Below are 22,395 nucleotides of genomic sequence, written 5' to 3' on the forward strand. Positions count from 1 at the left end.
CGCCCGGCCACGACCCTGCACCTGACCCCAGCACAGCCAAAAAAAAAACCTCATACTTATACAACAACACAACCCCCCCCCCCCCCCCCCCCCCCCCCCACCCCCCCCCCCCACCCCCACCACCTGTAAGGATTACCAACCTGCTGTAGATACACCACTGATTTTAGCACTTGAGTGAAGACTCTGAGACTGTTTTGATAGCAACCCCCCCCCCACACACACACACACACACACACACACAAAACCTGAACTTTTGAGTTAAGAGATCTTATAATTTTGTGTTGGATTGTTGATCTGAAGCTACGAAGCTCAAACCAAGGAGTCTCTCCGAATCAAAGCCGTCTGCTGAAAAGAAAAAAAACAATACTATATACTTATACATATATATATATAAATATATATATATATATATATATCACGTGACGATGTGCAATGGCTCGTATAAATGTGATATTAGGTTCAAAATGTATCTCATTATTTAGCTTTTGTTGCTTGTTTGAATGAGTTTTTACATATATTTGTTATTTATCTTGTCTTTGGTTTCATTTATGGTTTAGATTATTCGTAAACACTGTATATGCTGTTCGCACTTTAAATGGGCAACCTTTTTGAATTTGACCATGCCGTCCGATACCAAATTCGAAATAGAGTTAATTATTATGAGCACTTACTTCCACAGGTTTGACATCGAACAATGAAAGATTTTCTGTCACACAAACTTTGAAGAGATAATAAAAAAAAAATAAAAAAAACATTTGAGCCATTTATAGATATTATGTACAGTTCAGACTGAGTATTTTAACACAATTTGATCCCATGACTTTCTCTGTTTCAGGGTTCTTTCTATCATTACATGCATCTGTCACAACAGACAAAACCAAAACCTTTTCCCATCATCGGATGGTGTTTTTATAAGAAAAAGACACTGTTTGTATGAAGTGTGTGTAATCTGCCACTCACACAAGCTGCATTTGATTTTTTTTCTTATTTGTTGTTTTCTAACACTGATCGACCACCCATAACTTTCCCATTTATGTATGTACTCATGTCAATATTAATAAAATGTGAAAGCCACTTTCTGCTTTATACCCGGACTGTTTTGTGTTTCTTCGGCTGGTGTGAGCCTGACACCTGCTGGCCTCCACACAGAAGAGCTCCTCGTGAGACGGATCATATTTCCTCTTATTGTATTTGAGTTCAACATGATCTCTTTCATTAGGCGGCTACATCGGTGCATGACATGTCCAGTCAACTTATGATGTTTGACGTGGAGTCGGGGGAGCAGGCTGATCTAATAGTGAAATCTAATTCTTCTGATGGGAGGACTAATAGATATTGATTACACGGCCCTCGTCCCTGGATGCTTCATACGGAGACAGATACTCTCATAATGTCACTGACACACAATGAATGTTAATTTCCTGTGCACGTAATTGCCCTCCGTGGCAAAGTCGGTTCCCTCTGAATACTAACAAGGCCTGCGAAGATGAACAGAACTGAGCCGCCGTGGGAATGATTGGCTGCTGGAATTTATTTTTATTTAGCCGTTCATAATTAAGAAAGAAATCTGATTAAAGGTGATGATGAGGTGACAAGCATAGATGGATTATGTGACAATGGGACTCGTAAAAGACCCCCCTTTTTAGTTGTTTGGCATCTTTTTGTGGTGGCTGTGCTACACCCCTTTTATCATTTTGCTTCTCTCTGTGGTTGTTTGTGTCTCTTTCAGTTGTGGACCTCTTTTGAGTTGTCGTATGTCTCTTTGCGGTCGTTTCGTGTCTCTTTGTGGTCATTTTGTGTCTCTTTGTGGCTGTTTTGTGTCTCTTTGTGGCTGTTTTGTGTCTCTTTCAGTTGTCCACCTCTTTTGAGTTGTCGTATGTCTCTTTGTGGTCGTTTCGTGTCTCTTTGTGGGTGGTTTTACTCTCTTTTTAGTTGTTTCTCTTTGGGGTCCTTTTACATCTTTGTGTGACCGTTTGGCTTCTATTTGAGGTTGAAGATGTTTGTGGTCATGTTGTGTCCCTTCTTGAATGTTTTGTATTGATTTGTGGTTATTCCGTGTCTCTTTAGTCATTTTGCGCCTCTTTATATTCATTATATGTCTCTTTGTGGCTCTTTGGTGTCTCTTTTTAGCACCTCTTTCTAGCATTATTTTGTGGTCATGTTGCATCTTTTTGGTTGTTTTGCGTCTTGTGAGTTCATTTTGCGCCTCTTTTGAATCATTTTGCTGCACTTTGTAGTCGTTTAGCATTTTTCTGCGGTCACTTTGTATCTCCTCATGACTGTTTAACATCTATTTGTTGTTGTTGCGCACCTCTTTTGAGTCGTTCTGTATCTCTTTTGAGTTGTTTTGTGTCTCTTTGGGGGCTCAGTAGCCCCTGATCCCCGGTAGGCCCGTTCAGTAATCTCCTTAGCAAGGTGATTTCAGGCTTTTATAAAGTTGAAATGTAACTGAGGATAGAAAGCCTGAAAGCTACTGACTACTGGCATAATACATTATTTAATGATAATTTCATAATTATGCATTTTTTTAATTTTAAGTAGGACTTAAGGCGCTCATTCAAAGTGTGCCCCATGTTCCCACATTGCTCCATGGTGCATGTATAGGAGGCATTGGCAATAAACTAAACCAATTAAAATACACAGTTTACACTTTATGACACTTTATGACATCATGTTATTTGTTTACTTGTTGAATACGAGGGTTTAATCCACACATATAAGAAAAAATCTATAATTGTCAAAATAAATAAGTAATAAAAAAAGTAACAACCATACAAAAAACTTTATTTGTCGTACATTTAACTGTCTAAAGTACTCTAAAGTAGGGGTAACATTCAAGCATTCAAAATTGTATTAAAAGGAGAGAAGTATCGACAACAAAATGTACTTAAAGTATCACAAGTAAAAGTACTTTTTATGTAGAATGGGGGGAGGTTCATCATTATTGATGCATAAACCACATCATCAGCATATTCATTTTAAAAGCTCTAAAAACATTGTACATTGTTTGCGTTGTTCAGTCGTTAACAACGTATTTTATAATCTGCTCATGCGTTTTGAATGAAGAAACATAATCTAAAAAGTAACTAGTAACTTTAGCTGTGAAATAAATGTACTGGAGTACAATTGTTAAGGTAGAAGAAAATAGAAATATGCAAGTAAAAAAACCTAAAATGAATACTTAAGAACAGATACTCTTCATTTCTTCACTGGGATTGGCCACTTCATTATCAATAAGGTATATCCATAAGCATTTTCTCAGATGATTGCTATAGACAGTCTATAGATATACCACAATAGAATTATACAGGACTGTAATAGAGGGTTTTTATCCATATTGTGTTGTTTTAAATGTTTTTAAAGTAATCAGCTGTTGTTTTTTTCCTGCAGCTCCACATTAAGCGTATTTACACATGAAATCAAACATTTCTAAAGAAGAATTCTGTTTTATCTTGCAGGCATATTGTCTCTCACAGTATTTGCGGTCCGTATCGCTGACATTTGCTTTGTATAAACATGTGTGGCCAGCGGACACCTGTCTCCTCACTGGCCATGAACAATACAACAGATGGCAGCGATACATAATGATATGATAAAACCTCTGCGATTCTCTCTTGTGCGAAAACAGCAGCAGAACTTTGTCAATCGATTCTTTGTGTGAAAGAGCATTTTTTCTCATAATGGATTTGGAGATGAAGCCTAATGTGTTTGGAGTGATATTTAATTTGGGTTCAGTGTAAAAACCACTAAGCAAAGATGTCATTGCTTGGGAATAAATAGGCTGTACGGGCTGTGACACAGTGAGGGGGAACTGGGAATGAGAGTTCACTTCATGTTATGTGGATTCATCTTCATTTGAAATGATAGGGCGCCACCTGCTGGCGTTCTCGGTGCATAATATTTTCTCTGGCTTTGAGTTTCTCATGCTACAATGTGGACTGTGTACATCTTTGTATGATGTCTGGTTTCTCTGAAAGCTCATTATATAGAGAAGGCAGTGGCATCTAATTCAGTCCCCAAGAAACCAGTGTCTTCAATTTCTTTCAGAGTTTTAGAGCGAGAATTCTACAAATCCAAGTTCCCCTTCAACAAATCTCACTATTACTTTACCCTCCAGCAACAGAAAAGCCGTAGCAATTTCAGATGTGTATGTATTCAGCTAAATTGGTTCTTATAATACCCCCCCAAGTTAGTTTGCAAATTGTAAAAAGGTACTGCAAGGCACCATATAAAGACACGGCCTTAGTGCCTGTCCTGGTTTTGTTCCGTTTTCTGCACTTTTGTGGGGTCTCAAAAAAAGTGATGATGAAGTCAATATTAAAAGTATTAATGTTCAAGTCCTGATCAAAGGGCACATCACCAAAGCACAGTACTTGATTGTATTACTGGTTTGTATTTATACTTCCAGTTTAAGGTGCACTCCATTCATTTATTATTTACCTTCCACGTGTTGCTAATAAGGACAAGACTCCAGAATTCAGAATTTCGGACGTGTGAATGTGTATTTTATTTTACTGCTTGACATCCTATATGATAATAATGGGGTGGGGTCTTTCTCTTTGTATTTATGAGGACAATCGTGGTTGAGTTGCTCAAATGATGAATGCTGTTTGTGTCATTTTGAAAATCCCAACGGTTAAAAAAACATTTATTAAAATCATCCTTTTTAGTCGCTAGATCACACACCAGGAACTCTGGATGCTACACATAAGAAGAAAGAAAAAACAATAAAAATGCACTCACAATAGCACAATACTTTTAGGGGTCATGGACTTTTCCAATGGGCAGCACAGCAGACAGTTCAGCTCCCCATAAATATTTATGAAATAATTTATTTGTATATAATCATCTTGGTTATTTTGGAACTTTCCTTTGCAGCTTTCTCTGCTTTTCTGCCGATTCATCTTGGAATAAAATCTATGTAAATATATGGAAATGTTGTTTTTGAAAGAGTCATCATTACAGCAATGCGTATGATTGGCTGATCTACTCCCCTAGTTTTTCTTTTGGGAATATTTTAATGATTAATATACACAATCCAAGTTAATAATACAGTGGAGTCAGCTGTTACACAGAAATATGATCAGTGCTCAAATCATGCTGATACTGTACGTGTGATACACTGGTTGCCGTTTCTTGGACATTCTTCTCTGATCTTTCGGAGGGTCAAAGGTCAGGGTCGCTTGAGCAGGTCTACTAACACCTGACTTTGGAGTTTGAAGCTTGTTCTTTCCATAAATACCAGATTAATCACTCTGCATGTCATTATTCTCCCAAACTCATATTGCATTTGTCAGAAAATAGCTTTAATGTGAGATGACAGGCGAATTCATTATACCCTGCATACCTCTGACAAGACCAGATGGGCATGCAGGGATGGTTATGCATTTTGGAGATTCACATGAATCTAACATGCAGTATTTGATGTGATACCAATGAATCCATACTATGACAGAACAATGTATTTCAGTTTGTTGAAATGTGCTCAAAATCTAAATATAGCCTCTAGATGTGCCTTTGATATATTGAGTTTCCAAACATGTTTACGGTTCCAAGGGAAAGTTTTTATAAATACAAAAGATTAAGTGTGATAATTGAAAGAAAATAATTACTTAAACAAAATGAAAATACACAAGGCAACGGTTCCGCACTCAGAGCCACCAATTGTGTGAATACCCAGGTCTCTCCACTGTAAGAATCCATTATCACGCTTTGATTGTAGGAATGACGGATTCAAATCTATGAGGAACAAGACAGAGAGCGAACTAATGAGTCCATTTTTAATACAAGCCGAAGACAAATGCATTATTTATGTGCATTATTTATATAGTCTTTTTTTCCATTAGAACAAAGGGAAGAAGAGTGGATCTACTGCAATTTGTCAGACTTATTCTAATCATCCAGACGGTGATAACTGATTGCCAGTAGTTGCATAGGCTGGATGGAAGAATAGATTTAAATTGTTGTTGGTGAAGAATGATTCAACCCACATGCAGACTGATCTGGGCCAGATTTGTGTCCAACTTGGCACTGCAGGCCTTTAGTCAGCACTGGAATATAGAATATGAGCCGGGGCTGTTGAGGTGTGGCGCTGATAGCACCGTTTTTTAAAGATGGCAAACAAGATAAAGGTATTTTATTGATACAGACTGTTTGGCCCAGAGAGATGTCAGAGAGGATTTTTTATTGTCATTGTAAAAAAATACATCGAAATACTGCTTGTAGTTTATTTTTCACAGTGCTTTTGATATAATCATTTCTTAATGGAGAGTTTCAAAATAATGTAATGGCTGCTTTTGTAATAGATGCTGACAAAAAGGTGATGGAAACTGAGTTTTAGAGATAAGTTATGAGGAAAAGAAAATTGCATGAACATTAATAAAAAATGTAACCAACATTTGGTTATGGTCAAATGTTGACCATAACCAAATAAGTTAGGACTCAAGAAACCAAATGTGAGTACATTGCATCAATAACATCATTAATATCATTATTAACATTGTGAATTTATTTTCCTCCCTTTATTTGTGTTCCTGAACGCCTCCCTGTGGCTGTGTGCACGTTCACGAAGCAGCTCTGCGCGTCCCAGTCATGTGACAGCACCTCACCACGCATGCGCAAAAAAAAGAATACAAGATGGCGGAGAGTGCGGAACTGAAGGTAAGGCGCAGCCTGAAATCATTATAATTTTACTTGCCTACCGAGCGTCTGATTGTCAAGTCACACGGCGCCGCCGTGATTTTAAGCCCCGGGAGGCTGAGACGTTGTCAGAATTTAACGTTTATCCTTCAAACGCAACGGCAACTTAATTGAATCCGCGAGCGCCAAAGCTCGCGCGAGCATGTTTATGTTGATATTGAGACGCGCTGCTTTGGCTGAACGGGACCGTTTCCACGGCGGCAGCTGGCGGGGCGGCTTTCACTTTAAAAAAAAAAAAAAGAAAAACGTCCTCTGTGTGGTGTTTCACCGCGGAAGACAGCGGCTCATCGCTGTCTCACTCCGGTGTGTTTTGATTTATACTTTCAGGAGAGAAATACCGTCTTGCTCTCCCGGAGAGAGCACTTTGTCGCGCGGACAGCGGTCCGGACTGTCTTTTGAATGTGACAGCGGGCGGCTTGGCGTTTGAACAAAACTAGCACACATGCACGGTATTATTCCTCCTGTTGATGAATGAGTGTGAAGTTGATGCCGCCTGACCCGGAGGCCGAGTCGGTGTGCGGCTGGAGTGACGCTACCTGTTCGTTAATACCTGTGTGACGCACTTTACCTGTTGATAGGTGGCGTAATAAACGCGTAACGGTGCGCCGGCTAACCGTTATGTCAGCCAGGTGGCCAGGTGGTCTCGCTCTCAGAGGGTCGCAGTGCTGGAGGATCAGATCCTTTACTCAATATAAGTAATACAACCACACATGTACACGTCCTGTATTAAAACAACTTCATTTATTAGAAGATTATATTAGTTGTTGTTTTGGGCTAATTTGATCTTGGCCTACTTTATTATTATTACCCTCATATTGTTGGGCAGTCTAATCTACAGCGATGCATCATATTCTACAAAATCATCATAAGTCGATCGCTTTTTCATCTCTAAAAAGTCAATTTATCATGAGCTCAGGAAGCCCTGTTTTCAGCTTTGAGAGGAGGCATTCTCCAGCTCATCCAAGAGGTTTTTTTTTCTAAGAGTTTATTCAGATTAAGAAGTGGGAGAATGTTCTCGACACATAAAAAGGAACATGTCATCCGGAGATGCATGGTTTTCACAGGAAGGCAAGGGTATTAAAAAAAAAAAAGTGGAGTGGAGTAAAAGGTCATTTATTTCCCGCTGAGGTGCATAAAATGTAAATTCTAAGTACAAGTATAGCTCAAATTTGAACTTAAGTACTTGAGTTTTTCTTTCCACTTCCCATTCTTCATCACAAGGGCACCTTGCCTTTTTTTTTTTTTTTACCTCCCGGTGTTTGCTCCGGAGCTGCACTGAAACACTGTTTTAATTCACCTTTTTATAAAGCAGGGTTGGAACATATCTAGCAGTTATTGATCAGAGTCTTTGGCTATTTTTAGACTTTTCCACAGCCTGTGGATCTATACGTGCTCCTTTGTGCCAGCTGCTGTTCAGCTGCTTTACAGACTGTAATGAAGCTACACCCTGCACCTCCTTTGAAAAGCCAGATGTGGTCTTGCTATAGTTTATCAAAGGCTTCCCCCCCCCCATTAATGAAAGTGCAGTTCTTTGTGGAGGGGGTGGTTTCAGCGCCTTAAACCTCTCATCTTCATAATGTAAGCTAAATGTTTGGGGGCATGCTGCAACCGTCAATTATTTTGAATGTCAGTTAATCAGTAAATTATCTTCTATATCTATAAAATGTAAGACGAGTAATTTACTGAATCTCAAAGTGTCTCCAAATGCTTCTTTTTTCTAGACCAACAGTCAGACATTCTTAGTTATATTCAGTTTATTATGCACATACGAATGAGAAAAGCATCAAATCCTCCATTTTTTAAATATATAATCAAAATAGTTGGCGGTTGATTTTCTGATGGTTTCAATCCAACTTGGGAGTTTTTGGACAGCAGGTCAAAACGAAAAGAAATTTTCATTTTTGAGCTCTAGTAAGGTGTGATGGACATTTGTCCTTATTTATTTAGTGTAGATGAATTTAAAGATGCTCATCGATAGTTTACGTAATTGTCGCGGCTCTAGTTTGATTGATGATAGAGGCGTTCTTTGCGGCATGCTGCTCCTGGTAAAATAAAAAATTACGTGGTGTCTCAATTCTGTTCTTTTTTTTTTTGCATTCATCGCAGACAAAAAATGCAGTCGTAACTGATCAGATTTAGTTAGTATCTATTTTTTAACTCCATGACTCACAGTTTGTGCCATTAAATGTGTTTACACCAGTAACACTGGATGCAAAGGGAAATGTTCATGTTGTAATGTTACAGTAATCCCAATGATCCATTTCCCATTATGTCTCTTTTTGCTGTGTGAATTTATTTCCACATTATAGGATGCAAAAAGATTAAATATTCAAAATGACCCCCCTCGTAGTTTTGACACATCAGGTCATTGCGCCGCTGTTTCACACCTGAGATAGAGGCTCTTCTGTTCTCATGCACCATTAGGGTAGAGAGAGGTAAACTGGCTGGGATGTTGCACTGGGCCGGCCTCGCTCTCGCTTCTCCAAACACACAACAGTGACAGTGTGAGGCCGGAGTCCACCAGAAAGAGACGGAGAGAGATCAGCGGGGGATGCAGAGAATATTAATGAAAAGGGAAGTTTTATCCACTGATCTGCTGTTTAGTTTCTCCCTTAATAGATGCATATTTTGTTTCTATAGACTGAAACTGGGAAACAATCATCACATGTTTCCAGATCCTGAAGTGATGCCTTCAAATAGTTCTGTATTGTCAAAACATTAAAAAGAATCGGCACATTTTTACATATTGAAACCAGAAAATTGTCTGTATTTTTGTGTGAAAGAAACGATTGTAAGGATAAATTGATTATGAAAGTATGGTTGCTGATTGTGGTCCAGTTAGAACTGATTCAGCATAACGTTTGGTCTGCTTTATTGTTTTGATTTTAGTATAAAAAAATGTAAACGTTTGTCCTCCAGAAGTGTAGGTATCGGTAAAATGATCTAATTAAGTCCAAAAAATACAAGTAATCATTTGGCCTGTTAAATACTTTCCTAAAAACCCAAGGTGATGTATTCAAATTGATTTTCTTATCTGACAAACTGTTACAAAAAACAAAGAAATTCAGTTTACTAAAGCAGCAAATATTCACATCGGAGAGGCTAAAACAAGGAAATGTTTTGTTTAAAAAAAAAAATCTACTGGTTTGCAATCACTGTTGCCAGATTGGGCTGGTTTTTGCCCAATTTGGGCTAACACCGTTGGACTGGTAGATCAAATTTGGGCTGTTAAGTCAATGTTCAGAAGTTTTTTTTTTTATATATATATTTTTAATATTGTGACAGCAATATTACCAATTAAGCTGTCATTTTACTGTCAAAAATACACATCCAGAGTTCTTTGAGATTATGGACTCATTTTGTTTGAGAAATTGAGTTTTCGTGAGTCGTTGCTACAACAGAGGACCTACTTTCCTCTGATGTCCTCCTCATAGACATGTGAATGTTGTGCCAATTGATCGAACGTGTCATCTTCCGTTGTTTGATGCAGATTGCATGCTTCTGTAAACCCGTGATGTGCTTCCCGGCGAGGATTTGGACTGGTTTTTAAACTGTCAATCTGATCTGGCGACACCGTTTGCGCTGCTGCACTTTCTTTGCTCGCGGTTTGCCTTTTGGCGTTTTTGTTACTATAGCTTATACTCGCCGAATTGGTGCATAGATCGGAGATGCATTCTTCTTAGACAAAAAACCGTTGCGTGCGAAAAGCCTCTGATGTTTGCCAGGCCCCCCCCCCCCCCCCCACCCCCAAATGTGTCCTCGTTGAATCTCATTTTGTTTCACAGGAGTCTCGATCCGTCTGAGCTTCTTTGAACTGTCTTCTCTCTTCTCCGGAGCTGCCGCAGCAGCAACCTGGCAATACAAATAACTGTCTGTGCGCTGGCGGCTTATAGGTGGAGACAGTCTATTTGTAGAGCCTGTGGCGAGGTTAATCCCTAATGATACAGGGCCTCGTCTCGCTGCTCCCCTACATCCTTTCAACACCTGCCTATTGCTCTGTTTGTCATTGTCATTATCGCTGCAGTTAATTTTCACTTTAAAGAGAATTAGACGTCACCGGAGTGAATGATAACTGTATTTAAAGCTTTAAAGCTATTTAAAGGGTGGTGGTGAAGAAATCTGATTTATGTGAGAAGGATGTGTCGCTGTTCACGATGTGAAACATGATGCAGATGTTGCACGTCTCGTCTGCCACGGAGATGTCGGAGGTCTCTCGCGTTGAACCGGCTGTTGGAAAGAGTTTATTGCCTTTTCCCTTGTTCTCTGCAGTTGGGGGCAGTTTATCAGAAAGGCTGCCGGAGAAAGATATCAAACATGCGTTTGCGCGTCACGCTGCGTTACATATATAAATATTCTACATTGTCAGCCGGGTCAAACCAGCATTTCGGCTCTTATTGTTGTCGGATATCTGGCCTCCGCGAAAGCACATCTTGTGGCCACCGACTTCTGTTCGGCTTTTGGCGAGATGGAGCTTGTTCTTAACTCCTGTGGCGATTTTGTTACACAGTCCCGTTGCCGTGGAAACCTGTCACATTTGAGACAGACATGGGTAGGCAAGCAGTTTGAAGCTCGACTGTTTCCAACCGGAGGAAGAGAGAGAGAGAAAGAGAGAGACGGGCTTCAGATTTTGTTTATTTGTTTAAATGTTTAAATATCAGAGAGACTTTAGTGTGAATCCAGAGGGATGCAGTCATAAAAATAAATGTCTCGTGAAAAGCCTGTCATCGGGTTACTTTATGCTTGTGCGGGCTTTAGTAGTCTGGTGTGTTTGTCAGACCCTCACCTTGAAGTCCATAAATACCAGAGTTTAGTCACACTGTCTCTTTTGTAATTCTCGACTCGTAACTCACTTGTAATGTGGCAGATATACATTTTTGTATGACATGCATCAGGATTAGCTGTCGTTTTCCAATAAATCTATTTTCTATGTGCAGTATGTACCACGTTGTGTTGTTGGGTAGCAGCGACTCTGCAGGTTACCCAAGTAGGAAAAAGGAAAAAAATGATTTAAAGGGACACCTTGCTGCATATATTTGCGAGTTAATGGGGAAGACTTTGCCCAGTTTCTGTATGGAAGTATGAAACATTTTCTAATTTACAGTAACTTAATGTACATTTAATGCCTGGCTTGCATAACTGGTGAGGCATTCTGGGGTGTTTTGTCCAGATGTAACTTTCACCTTCATGTAAACATCTCAAGGATTAAAGAGAGATACCGTCTTATTTTGATAAACACATACAATTTTGAAGATGAATGAAAAATACATTTAACGTCAGGCTGTCATCAAAATAAAAGAAGGACGCTTGTACTCTTCCTTTTAAGTGGTTTCCTCTCTGTTTAACATCGTATCGCGACACCTGCAGCGCGACTGGTAAAGAGTCCCGAACAGCGAGCTGAAAGGGTTAATACCTAATAATAGAAGTGAGTGCATGCCAGTGACCTGTGACCTGAGGGATGGCAGCTTAAGCCACTGATTCACCAAACACTCTCTACTCTTTAGGAAATAGCCTGCTTCGAGCGGAGAAATCCCTCTGCGTTTTTAAGCAAACAGTGCTGTATGTTTTACCCTGAAGGATAAAATAAAATGTATGGTTGGTTCTGCATTCAGGAGTGTTTTTAATGCAATAAACACTTGTATGTGAAGTTGTCTGCTCTGTGTGATACTGGCAGATGACTGTAGGAAAACAATCTACGAATGCCCATTTTTCACAATAGTGCCTGTGATAATAATTAATTAACATTAACATTTTGTTAAAAGAAGGAATAGTCTTGTCTAAAATATGCTCGTATTACAATACCCAGCTCTAACTGACAGTGTTACTCGCAGTGCCACGAGACATGAAACCGTTATCAGTGAATGCTATCAGACCTAGTCAGATATTTATATATTTATATGCAGTATTTAGATATTTATATGCAGATATTTATACGCAAAGTATTTCCAGAAATGAGTTGTGCAGTTTTAAGTAGAGCTGGCAAAACTATTTCAGGCCGTGCAGAAGCCATACAGTTTATTACCATTGACACCAACAGTAACGACCCAAGAGAGAGCAGTAACTGAGCCTGACGCGAACCCGACAGGCGTCGGAGCGGCAGAGTGCACAAGCGCCATGAATGTGTGTGACGAATAATCAAAATGGCAAAAATGCCAACCATATTTTCAGTTCCGGCAACCACGTTTATAAAAAAAAAAAAAAAAAAAAAAAAAGTTATTGTTAAGCACCCGATGGGGGTGGAAAAGCATCGAGGCGCAATGTATCATGAGCATCTATTGTTCTCGTTTGCTGTGTTTAATTTGAGTAATTCGAATTAGCTTGAAATAATTTTCTCCGCGTCACAGATATGATTTCAGCACAAACTAATTACGGTGTGTTTTCCTCCCATCGTGCAGCTGTAGTGAGATGTGAAGCAGAGTGGAAATTGACGGGTGCACAGACCGGCCCCGGTGCACCCGTCTAGGTTTGCTGTCTTTTCTCTTAATGAAGCTCGGGACTAGACCCCAGTAAAGCAATTGCGGTTCCCCCGACGTGTAGCTCAACATCAGAGAGGCCACTCTCCTGACAAAAGGGGATCTGTGCTCTTCACTCGATACCCGCAACATGACAGGCTACTCTCTCTTCCAGGCTACTCTCTCTTCCAGGCTAGTGTCTCTTCCAGTCTCTACTCCGCTTTGTCTCGATGTCTCTGGACAACAAACAACCCTGCAGGTTAAAAAAGGGTGCAGAGGCCAAGTGACTGGGTGCCTCCCTACTCTCCGTCATTTTCTCACCCAACCAGTGCAGTGAGATATTAGTGTCCAATGTCTTTGGTTCTCAACAGGTGTTTCGTGCCCACTCAATTGTTTGTGCCACTTCTCTGGGTTGTTTGGTTGCTACCAGCAGTGTGTACCTGCACTGTTTTTTGGCACCAGATTACAAACCTCCACTCTCATCACATCTTTTGTGGACGCTTGGCATCGAAAGGGGACGGGTTTCAGATTCACCATCTGCCTGTGGCAAGCTGGGACTAGACCGCCGAAGCCTCGGGTGTGATGGCACAGCATTTAACGTGCTAATGATTCAAAGAGAAATCATTCTGAACTCGGTCCAGCCGGGGGTTGCATTGACTGATCCTGCTCAGGGGGAGGAATGGCTCGATCCATGTTTAAGTCCCCGAACGCCGTCTTGTGTTTGATCCACAATGCGCAACCATGATTTTGATGCCACAGAGGCAGGAGGGAGAGAAAACAACAGGCGGAGGTATTTCAGAGTTTAGCCTGAGTCAGAGTAGCTGGAAGGCTAAGAGGTGGGGGGGATGGGAGGACAGAGAGGGGAGGAGGATGGGGAGGGAGTTGGCGCTCACTACAGAGCCCTCTAGCCGAGAGTGGGAGCTTTATATAATGGCCAGGTAGTGTGCAACACCCCCCCACACCTCAATCTGCCTACACATCCTCCGCACAAACACACACATCCTGCAGAACCTTTGCAGAAACTACTTGGCACATCATTATTAGCCTCACCATCTCCCAGTCTCCTGGGACTGCATTACTGTTCACCTCCTTATAACCACGTAAAGTGCAGCAGACATTTTAGCTCTGCTTGCAAATGTGGAGCGCAAAGTGGAACAATGTCGGTTGCTTGAAGACGCTAGCGGAGGTTTTTAGACTTTTACTAGAACCCATTCAGCCGGACGCTGTCACAGGGTTAAACACACGTTGGCATTTGATCCGAATGTGTCAACTCTCGTCAGCTGATGTTTGCTTGTGACTCTTGTATACTGGGTTGAACTCAGGTGGGACTCCGGTAAGCAGTCGGTCAACGGGGTTTCTCTGTCGTCGATGAAAATTCCATTGAATCATATTGACTTTGACGCGTGAGAGAGAGAGCAAGAGAAACAGATGTGAGCTCCTCTGTTGCTGGTTGTCTCGTATGCATCCGTGGCCAAGTGTTTTCCCCCATGAGCATGGTTCGGCCCGCTTGAGCCACACCGTGCCAAACCAATTGCCTGCTGTGGTCCTGCTTGTTAGCGGGGCCGACATCACCGGCCCACAACGGTCTCCTCCCTCTCTGTGCAGATGTGTGGCCGTGGCCAGTCTCGGTGTTCAACTCGCAGCACTTTTGTAGCTTCTACCCGAATCTCCGTGGTTACGCAGTGCTACGTTCCTGTCTGGTTCCTGTACTCTCATGTAGTACTGTGGTATTATCTGAAATCTCTTATCACAGTATTTTTATGAAGATTCTTGCGTTTTCTTACAGCATATGTTGGTATTATTGTGATTTTTGGGCGACTTGATTGTTTATATAGGTCAGTCAGGAGTAAATAGAATATGAGAAACATTTTAACGTCACACTGAAGGCTTTGATTACAGCGGGCTTTGCTTTGCCCCACAGAATTATATAGTATACGAAGAAATCAGATGCATAAAACAGTTGCAAAGAGGAAAGTTTGTTATTGTGCAACTGTGTGCCATGTTGTTTTAAACTGGTCAAAGAAAGGTAATTAGGTTAGCACGGCTACTCTACATTGTGTCTGTGATGTATTTTAAACCTCACATGATAATTAAAACCACTTGTAGTGGAACTACGGCCACGGTTGGTCGTTATTGGTGATCGTTTGCCGTTCGAGCCCTGCAAACCATCAGCAGCATCCTCAATCGGTAAAGGTTTCAGGTGCACCTTGAGACGACTGCCAGTGTTTTGTCAACGTTTTTAATTGTACAATCACGATGTAGCTGAATGCTGCGGGTCGGAGTCAGGATCAAGGTGTGGTCTCGAGACTCCCGTTTCACTGCATTACTTCTCAGTGTCGTCATGAGGGGAGGAAAATATTTATGATGGACTTTGTTGCCTCAGGCAATGTGGAAAAAAACTAAAAGCCTGCCTAAATTCGTCTTCCTATGCCGGCACAATTTGTCCTAGGACTTTATTTTCTGAGGTGAGGTGAAAGTTACTCATTATCAAACATACTTTTTAAAAATCTTCATCAGCGCTGTAGAAAGGAAGACTTTGAGCTACTCAGATTAATTTGCATACACATGCAGACGTTTTCATCGTGTGCATTTCATATGATAGTTATGTCACTGAACGGGCCATTTGAGGTATTTGCACACACACACACGGCGCGCACACACACACGCACACGCACGCACGCACACACCAGCCATTTGGCCAGGGTTAAAGATCTTCGCGTGTCGTGCGTGGGTCCTGGTGCTTTGTGTGCGTTCGTGAACATGTTCTCCCCTGCAAGCCAACTCTTTGTGGCATGCAGGCAGCGTCTTTGTGACTGTCCTGTGCGTGTGAAGCACCTCTCATGATAACCGTGAAGTCTGGATGTTGAATATATCGGCCACTTTGTTAGTGTGTGTGTGCGTGTGGCACATTTGGGAGTTTGCCGTTTCCCCCTAATTAGATTAATTAAGATGAACACACGGATAAAAAAAAATTATAGAGCTTTTTCACTGCAGACATTTGACATTTCACAGTTTGGAGGCGTAAACACGCAGCCGGGTGCTTATTCCCAATTTGTTGTTTACCTAACAATTTACTTCCTTGATATCGGCAGGGGGGAAATAATGTTGATCTTATCGTCTATTGGCGTGCGAGAGTTGGTGTGCATGTTGCAGTAAGCTTGTGTGTGTGTGTGTGAGTGTGTGTATACGAGTGTTTTAGTGCCATCTATAAGCCTCTGACAGATGCAGTAGTGTCACTCTGAATCTGTCTGACACATTAGACATGGAAACAAGCTTCCTTCAGTTTAGTGCTCGTCTTAAAATATTACTGTCATAGAGATTAGAGGTGGTTGTTATTTTAGGCGTCCTGCAAGTCCTGTTAATTTTATGCTTAGGCAATGTTAGAAGTGAACTACCACTCCCACAGTGCATTCGGTTAAGAGACATTCAATTAATGGCAGAAAAATATGGCCCTGTAACAGAAAGTAGAGGCTCAAGATTATACTTTCTAGAGACAATTAGTTAATTAATCAATCATCAGAAGAAAAATCCCTGGTTTTAGATTTTCATTTGATTTGATTTTGTTTTGTGTTATATAATTATAAACCGGATATGTTTGGTTGTTGGTCAGACAGAACAAGGCGATTGAAGATCTCAATATTTTCAATGGGTCAAACTATTAATCTAGAGAACCATGGTTCTTAATCCATTTTGGATGATTTTGGCAACTAAAGGGAGGTATTTTGGTCCCAATTGCATTGCCGAAGCCTTACCTGTGTTTAGGGAATACACTGAGGTCATTGTTTTAGGTGTCAGGCAACATCAAGCTGGACTTAAACATTGCTTTACTAACTTTGTAATCAAAATGTATCAAATAAAAGCAGATATTTAAATTGTTATCTATCAAAAATAATGGTTTCTGGTACCGGATCCATCAAGCTATTTGAGTTTATATCGGGCCGATATCAGTATCGGTGCATCTCTCGTTGGTACAGCTATGATTCGTGCATCTGCCCGGTTTCTTCTCCATAGCAACGGTGGACAAGGCTCTCGGGTATCTCACGTACAGTAAAGCCACCAGCCATACCGAAGGGATGGCAAAAACTGGAGCCGTGGAGAATTTCATTTGGTTTAGAGGCTCAGCTGCTTTCTCTCCGTCCCCCATCCCCCTTCCTTTTATCCCTCCATCAGTCATTCTCAACAGCTCTGGACAAAGCAAATTATCACCCCGCACACCACCTCCCTCCAGTCTGACGAGAATCTACCAAACACCCTGAGAGAGATGAGACTAGTTACCATTGTTTAAGTCAAAGCTCAAAGCGAACGCCAAGACGATGTCCGCAGTTAACCGGCTAATTGGGGGGGGGGGGGGGGGGGGGGGGGAGAAAACAAGAAAGAAACATGAAATAGTGCCAAAAGGCTACCATTTTGTGAAGATGTTTGAAACGCCACAATTACAGGATATGGGGGAATATCTTGCTCCGGTTTCTCTTTGCACCACTATGGAATAGTGCTTTGATCATGAAGCATAAGCAGTACTTGGGATTGGCGATATAAAATGAGGTCCATACAGACCTGGCCACATCTGAGCCCTACAAGAGGTTTACCTTTTTGGTAAAGCTCTGTTAACTTGCTCACCCGAAAAGGTCTGTTTGGTTTTACTCACCCGTTTCATTTTTACGTGACGGACGGACACAACTGTGAGGTAGAAGATGCATCTTTAGATCTTTAGATGGATGTCGGCTTGAAATATTCAGTTTAACAAAAAAAAAAAGGTTGTCAGAAAACTGATACCCTGTTGTTGTTGTTTGTGTCTATCCCAAAGTGGTGCTGCATCCCGCCGAGCTTCTTCTTCTAATGTGCTGTGGTTCTTCTGTGAAGGATCAACAGAGATGGAGCTCTAACTGTGAGAGCTCCTTTGACGTCAGGCGGTGTTAGTTTGTAATCGGGGGCCCAACAATGTTTTCTCAAAGTTGGACGCAGTGAGCTACAGATGTTTTTCCAAAAAGGGAAGCAAACAAGTCTCAGCGAGCACGAGAAAGAAACGGCGTGAGGCACAAACAAAACATCTGGACTTAGTCCAAAAGTCAGAGCGGATATGTGACTTATGAACCGGAGACACAAAAGATGTGACGTTTATGTTCAGTCAGTTTGTCTTGAGCGTTGTAATGTTTACCGCTCTGCCAGCGGAGTCAAACATTTTTTATTTATTTTTCTATCCTATTCCATCTGTTCCGGCTTTGCTCCAAAACTTTCTGTGAAGCTTAGTTGTGTTGACATTTGGGAAGAAATCCAACAAGCCGTCATCCCGTCACGGCCGCTCGTCGTTTCTTCTGCAGGTAGCGTGGTTACCAGAGTTACTAAGTAATATTGTTTATTTACAATACAATTAAGTGCTTGCTTGCAGTCAGAATGACTCATATGGCTTGGATTACATCACTCAGACAAACTCCACCTGTCATCAAAAAGCACAACCTCAGGAGGGACTTTTTCGGTGGACCAAGTAACAACGGCCAGGAAACGGTTGGAAAAGCAGATCAAACTCCTGAGTTCCCCAAAGGGCTGATGTTAAAGTAGAATTAGGTGTGTGTGTGTGTGTAGAGCTTTCGTTTTCCAAAGAATTATATTGATCATTCAAGTAAATTAAAATGTGCTTCCGTAACTTTGACTGTGGAAATCATTTGATGTCTTTAATCACTTTACGATCATGCAAGGTGTGAAATGTGATGCTGTCGTATCATATTGTCCAGTTATTGTCGTCCACCTCCGGTATTATGGAGTTTTCTTCTTCTACAGCTAAAGGACGGTAGCTCTGCAGTGACCTTTCTTTGCACAGCTCCAGTAGTGTGTTGCTCTTTCTAAATTAATGTTGGTGCAGCGGTTAACTTGCCTGAGGGAAATGTCATCATTCTTGGGTTTTGTGGGTTCAAGTTTTGGCGTCATGTGTTGGTCAAAATGTTGTTTTATGGTCCGTTCCAGTCTGTCAACAATATCTTGGTGGTGGACTCAGTGAGTCCTCATCATTTCTTTGGAAACCAAAATGTCACAGGCCGGTAAAGTTAAGGCAGAAACTTCCTCTTTAAATCCACAGTGTGTGTGTGTGTGTGTGTGTGTGTGTGTGCGTGTGTGTGTGTGTGTGTAGAAACTCCCTTGTTACCACCAGCTATTCTCTTTGTGTTGTATCCTCTCTCTCTCTCCCTCTTTCACCCTCCTTCCTTTGTTGCAGCTTCCCTTTGCACCTACATGTCAAGTTGGTTCAGTAAAACAGCACAATAGAGCACATTCACACACAAACATGCTTTGTTCAAACCCGACTTTTCACTGCGCTCAAATCGCTGACAGCGTGATTTAAAAAAAAATGTGAATTAAGCCAAAAGGTACATTTTAAGTAATTCAGTTCAGAGGATTTTTCTTTTCTTTTAATGTCGTCAAGAGATCAGTAAGCGAGTTGTTTCACTACTTCCAATGCTTCACGAGGTGCAGAAGGATTTGCTGTAAAAGCGCAGCTACATATTTCACCCCAAATTACAGTTTTAATAATTGATTGTAGTCATTTTCAAGTCGAAAGCCATTCCAATTCCACCGTCTCAAAATGTGAGGATTTGCAGCTTTTCTTTGTCTTATATCTCAGTAAATTGAATATATCTCTTGTGTTTGAACTGTTGAGCTCAAATTTGTAATGTCTTGCCGAATAATTGAATAGCTCCTCCTCCTCCTCCTCCTCCTCCTCCTCCTCCTCCTCCTGTTGACCGGGATGATGGTGTTTAGGGGGCCACCTGTCCTGGGAAGGAGAATGATTGGCTGATGGACGGGAGCGCAGAAGAATGGAGATAGTGAGAGCCGTTCATCTGTCTCTCCCCCCCCCCACCCCCCCCCCACACTTCTCCCCCCCCCCCCCCCCCCTTTATTTTTTATTAAGCCAGAGGAATGTTACACATCTGCAGTGTGCGGAAAGCGTGTGTGTGCTTTTTGTGTATGTCTCGTATTTGAGCCAGTGTGTGTGTATTTATCTCTCTTTAGTGTGTTTGCTTTGTAGTGAGAGGGAGGGGGGACTGTGTGTGTGTGTGTGTGTGTGTGTGTGTGTGTGTGTGTGTGTGTGTGTGTGTGTGTGTGTGTGTGTGTGTGTGTGTGTGTGTGTGTGTGTGTGTGTGTGTGTGTGTGTGTGTGTGTGTGTGTGTGTATACACACATGTGAAATGGTGGGCAGCCAGTGTCATCATTTTTTTCACACCCTCTCCCCTACAGCATGCATTTTTCATTAAACTGGTCGCTTATGTCGCCAGCAGGAGAGTTTTCGTGGCCCAACCAAAACTAAATACCATTGAATTATTTAAACAATTGTTCTTTTTTATAAAGAATCCGTGAATGTTGAAAGTCCACAGACACACAGCTGCACCTGTGATTGAGCGTCCTGCTGTCTGTGTTTGAGTGATGAGTTTTTATTACTGCAGTGTGCTTCAGCCCAAAGGCATCCAAATGACTTTCTTTATTCTTTTCCCTCGATGAATGTGCCTTTTAATGTAAGTTTGTAGCGACACAGGACAAGGACAGGTCGCTGTCCTGACTGGTAAATAGGTCTGGATGTTCAATATATTGTGTGTGTGTGTGTGTGTGTGTGTGTGTGTGTGTGTGTGTGTGTGTGTGTGTGTGTGTGTGTGTGTGTGTGTGTGTGTGTGTGTGTGTGTGTGTGTGTGTGTGTGTGTGTGTGTGTGTGTGTGTGTGTGTGTGTGTGTGTGTGTGTGTGTGTGAGTGTGTGTGTGTGTGTGTGTGTGTGTGTGTGTGTGTGTGTGACAGCTGTACACAAGATGCAGTGTTTGATGTGCAAACAGCAGCCTCTGTTTCACCAAGTATGAATATTCGGTGGACCTTTTGTACCTCTTTGAGTGACCAGTATTTTGTTTATCTTTTGACATAATAAAGACCAAGGCATGAATAGATTGATCAACAATATTTCACAACCATTAGTTGCCACCCTTACTTGTGAGGCTTTGGTACTCGGTTCCATCTTGAGTCTCCACTGTAATAAGCCCATGTTTGTTTAAAAAGGGGCTTATTATCTTAATGTGCTAGTGAAGTAAGTGATGGCACCATAGACATGAATGGAAGAAGTGGTGCTGATAGGTGTTTTATTTGGATACTTATTTACAATAATGTAAAAATGAGAACGGTTTAAAAAGGTGGCCCGACCGGCGTCCAACGCCTCGTAGTTGCACGTACCATAATCCTTCATTTCTTTCAGTCATCTGTCTGAAAGTAGATGGAAACTTGCATTCACAGTGGACATGAACGCCACATATGTTAACAATAGCTATGTTTTGTTCAGTTCCTGCAGTGGAAAAGGGCTAAACGACGTCTTTATCCTCGATCACCACGGGACAGCCTCCTCTGGCTGATGTTCATGTAATTATCTGAAGCTTAAAACATTTGCCTGATTAAGTGTCAGTGAGCAAGAATTAGAGTTGTTGTACGTTTTGTCACCAGCAATCTAATCATACCTGTTGGTAATTCATCTCTCACGTCTCCTGGAAAACGTATTTCCAAGTCTCTAATTTCAGCGCTCGATTAATGAAGATGAATAGGTATCGGCATCCAAAGCATTTTATCCGCCAGGAAACGTTGCGGATGACTTATTATGTTTCAAGTGTTGTTCAACTTGAAGCACGTATTGGTTTGCCGCGAGCTGCAGACACTGAAAGCTAGATGTGCAGACACTGAAAGCTAGATATGCAAAAGTTACAGTAACGTGCAACAACTTTGAGGTTTCAGTTCCTTTCAACAGAACCGGCGCTCATACGTCAGTTTTTAGTGAAACAGCATTTCTGTGGTGGGACGAGAGTGAGAGAGAGAGAGAGAGGTCTTATTTACACCTGCTGGAAATGAAAGTAGTGTTGGACCCCTGTAAGATGTTTTGGTTACATTTGTGCATTTCCATGATACTCATAGCAAAGTAGGACAGCAGTAGAATAAGGTTCACATTGCAAGTAACATATTGACGTGGCTCTATTCCTTTTAATAAAGTAAAAAAACATTATCTGAAATGCCTCCGATACGGCCTAAATGCCAGTCTATCCACGGATCCGATACCACGTCATCATGTAATTTATCAGCTCATTTGTGTTTCACAGGAACGATGGCAGCACGAGTCTCGCTACGCTAGTTTACGAGCTAGCTTCCGAGCTAGCTTCCGTTATCTGTTAGCGAACCGGTGGGCAGCACAGTCCCGACGCTTTACGTTAACGGAGATCATGTTTGGAGATTACGTGATGATG

The 22,395-nt window shown here is 41.4% G+C and overlaps 1 protein-coding gene across 2 annotated transcripts in view; it reads left to right on the top strand.

Moving 5' to 3' along the window:
• The first annotated feature begins 6,637 nt into the window (after positions 1-6,637).
• The window catches only part of LOC117728631 (E3 SUMO-protein ligase PIAS1-like), a 37,167-nt gene continuing 21,409 nt past the window's right edge, over positions 6,638-22,395 (top strand). For both annotated transcript variants that reach the window (XM_034529385.1, XM_034529386.1), the window contains exon 1: positions 6,638-6,660. The gene's annotated coding sequence lies outside the window, so the exon portion shown is untranslated. The remainder of the gene's footprint in view (positions 6,661-22,395) is intronic.

Source organism: Cyclopterus lumpus, chromosome 3, assembly GCF_009769545.1.
Source record: "Cyclopterus lumpus isolate fCycLum1 chromosome 3, fCycLum1.pri, whole genome shotgun sequence".
NCBI classification, from domain to species: domain Eukaryota; kingdom Metazoa; phylum Chordata; class Actinopteri; order Perciformes; family Cyclopteridae; genus Cyclopterus; species Cyclopterus lumpus.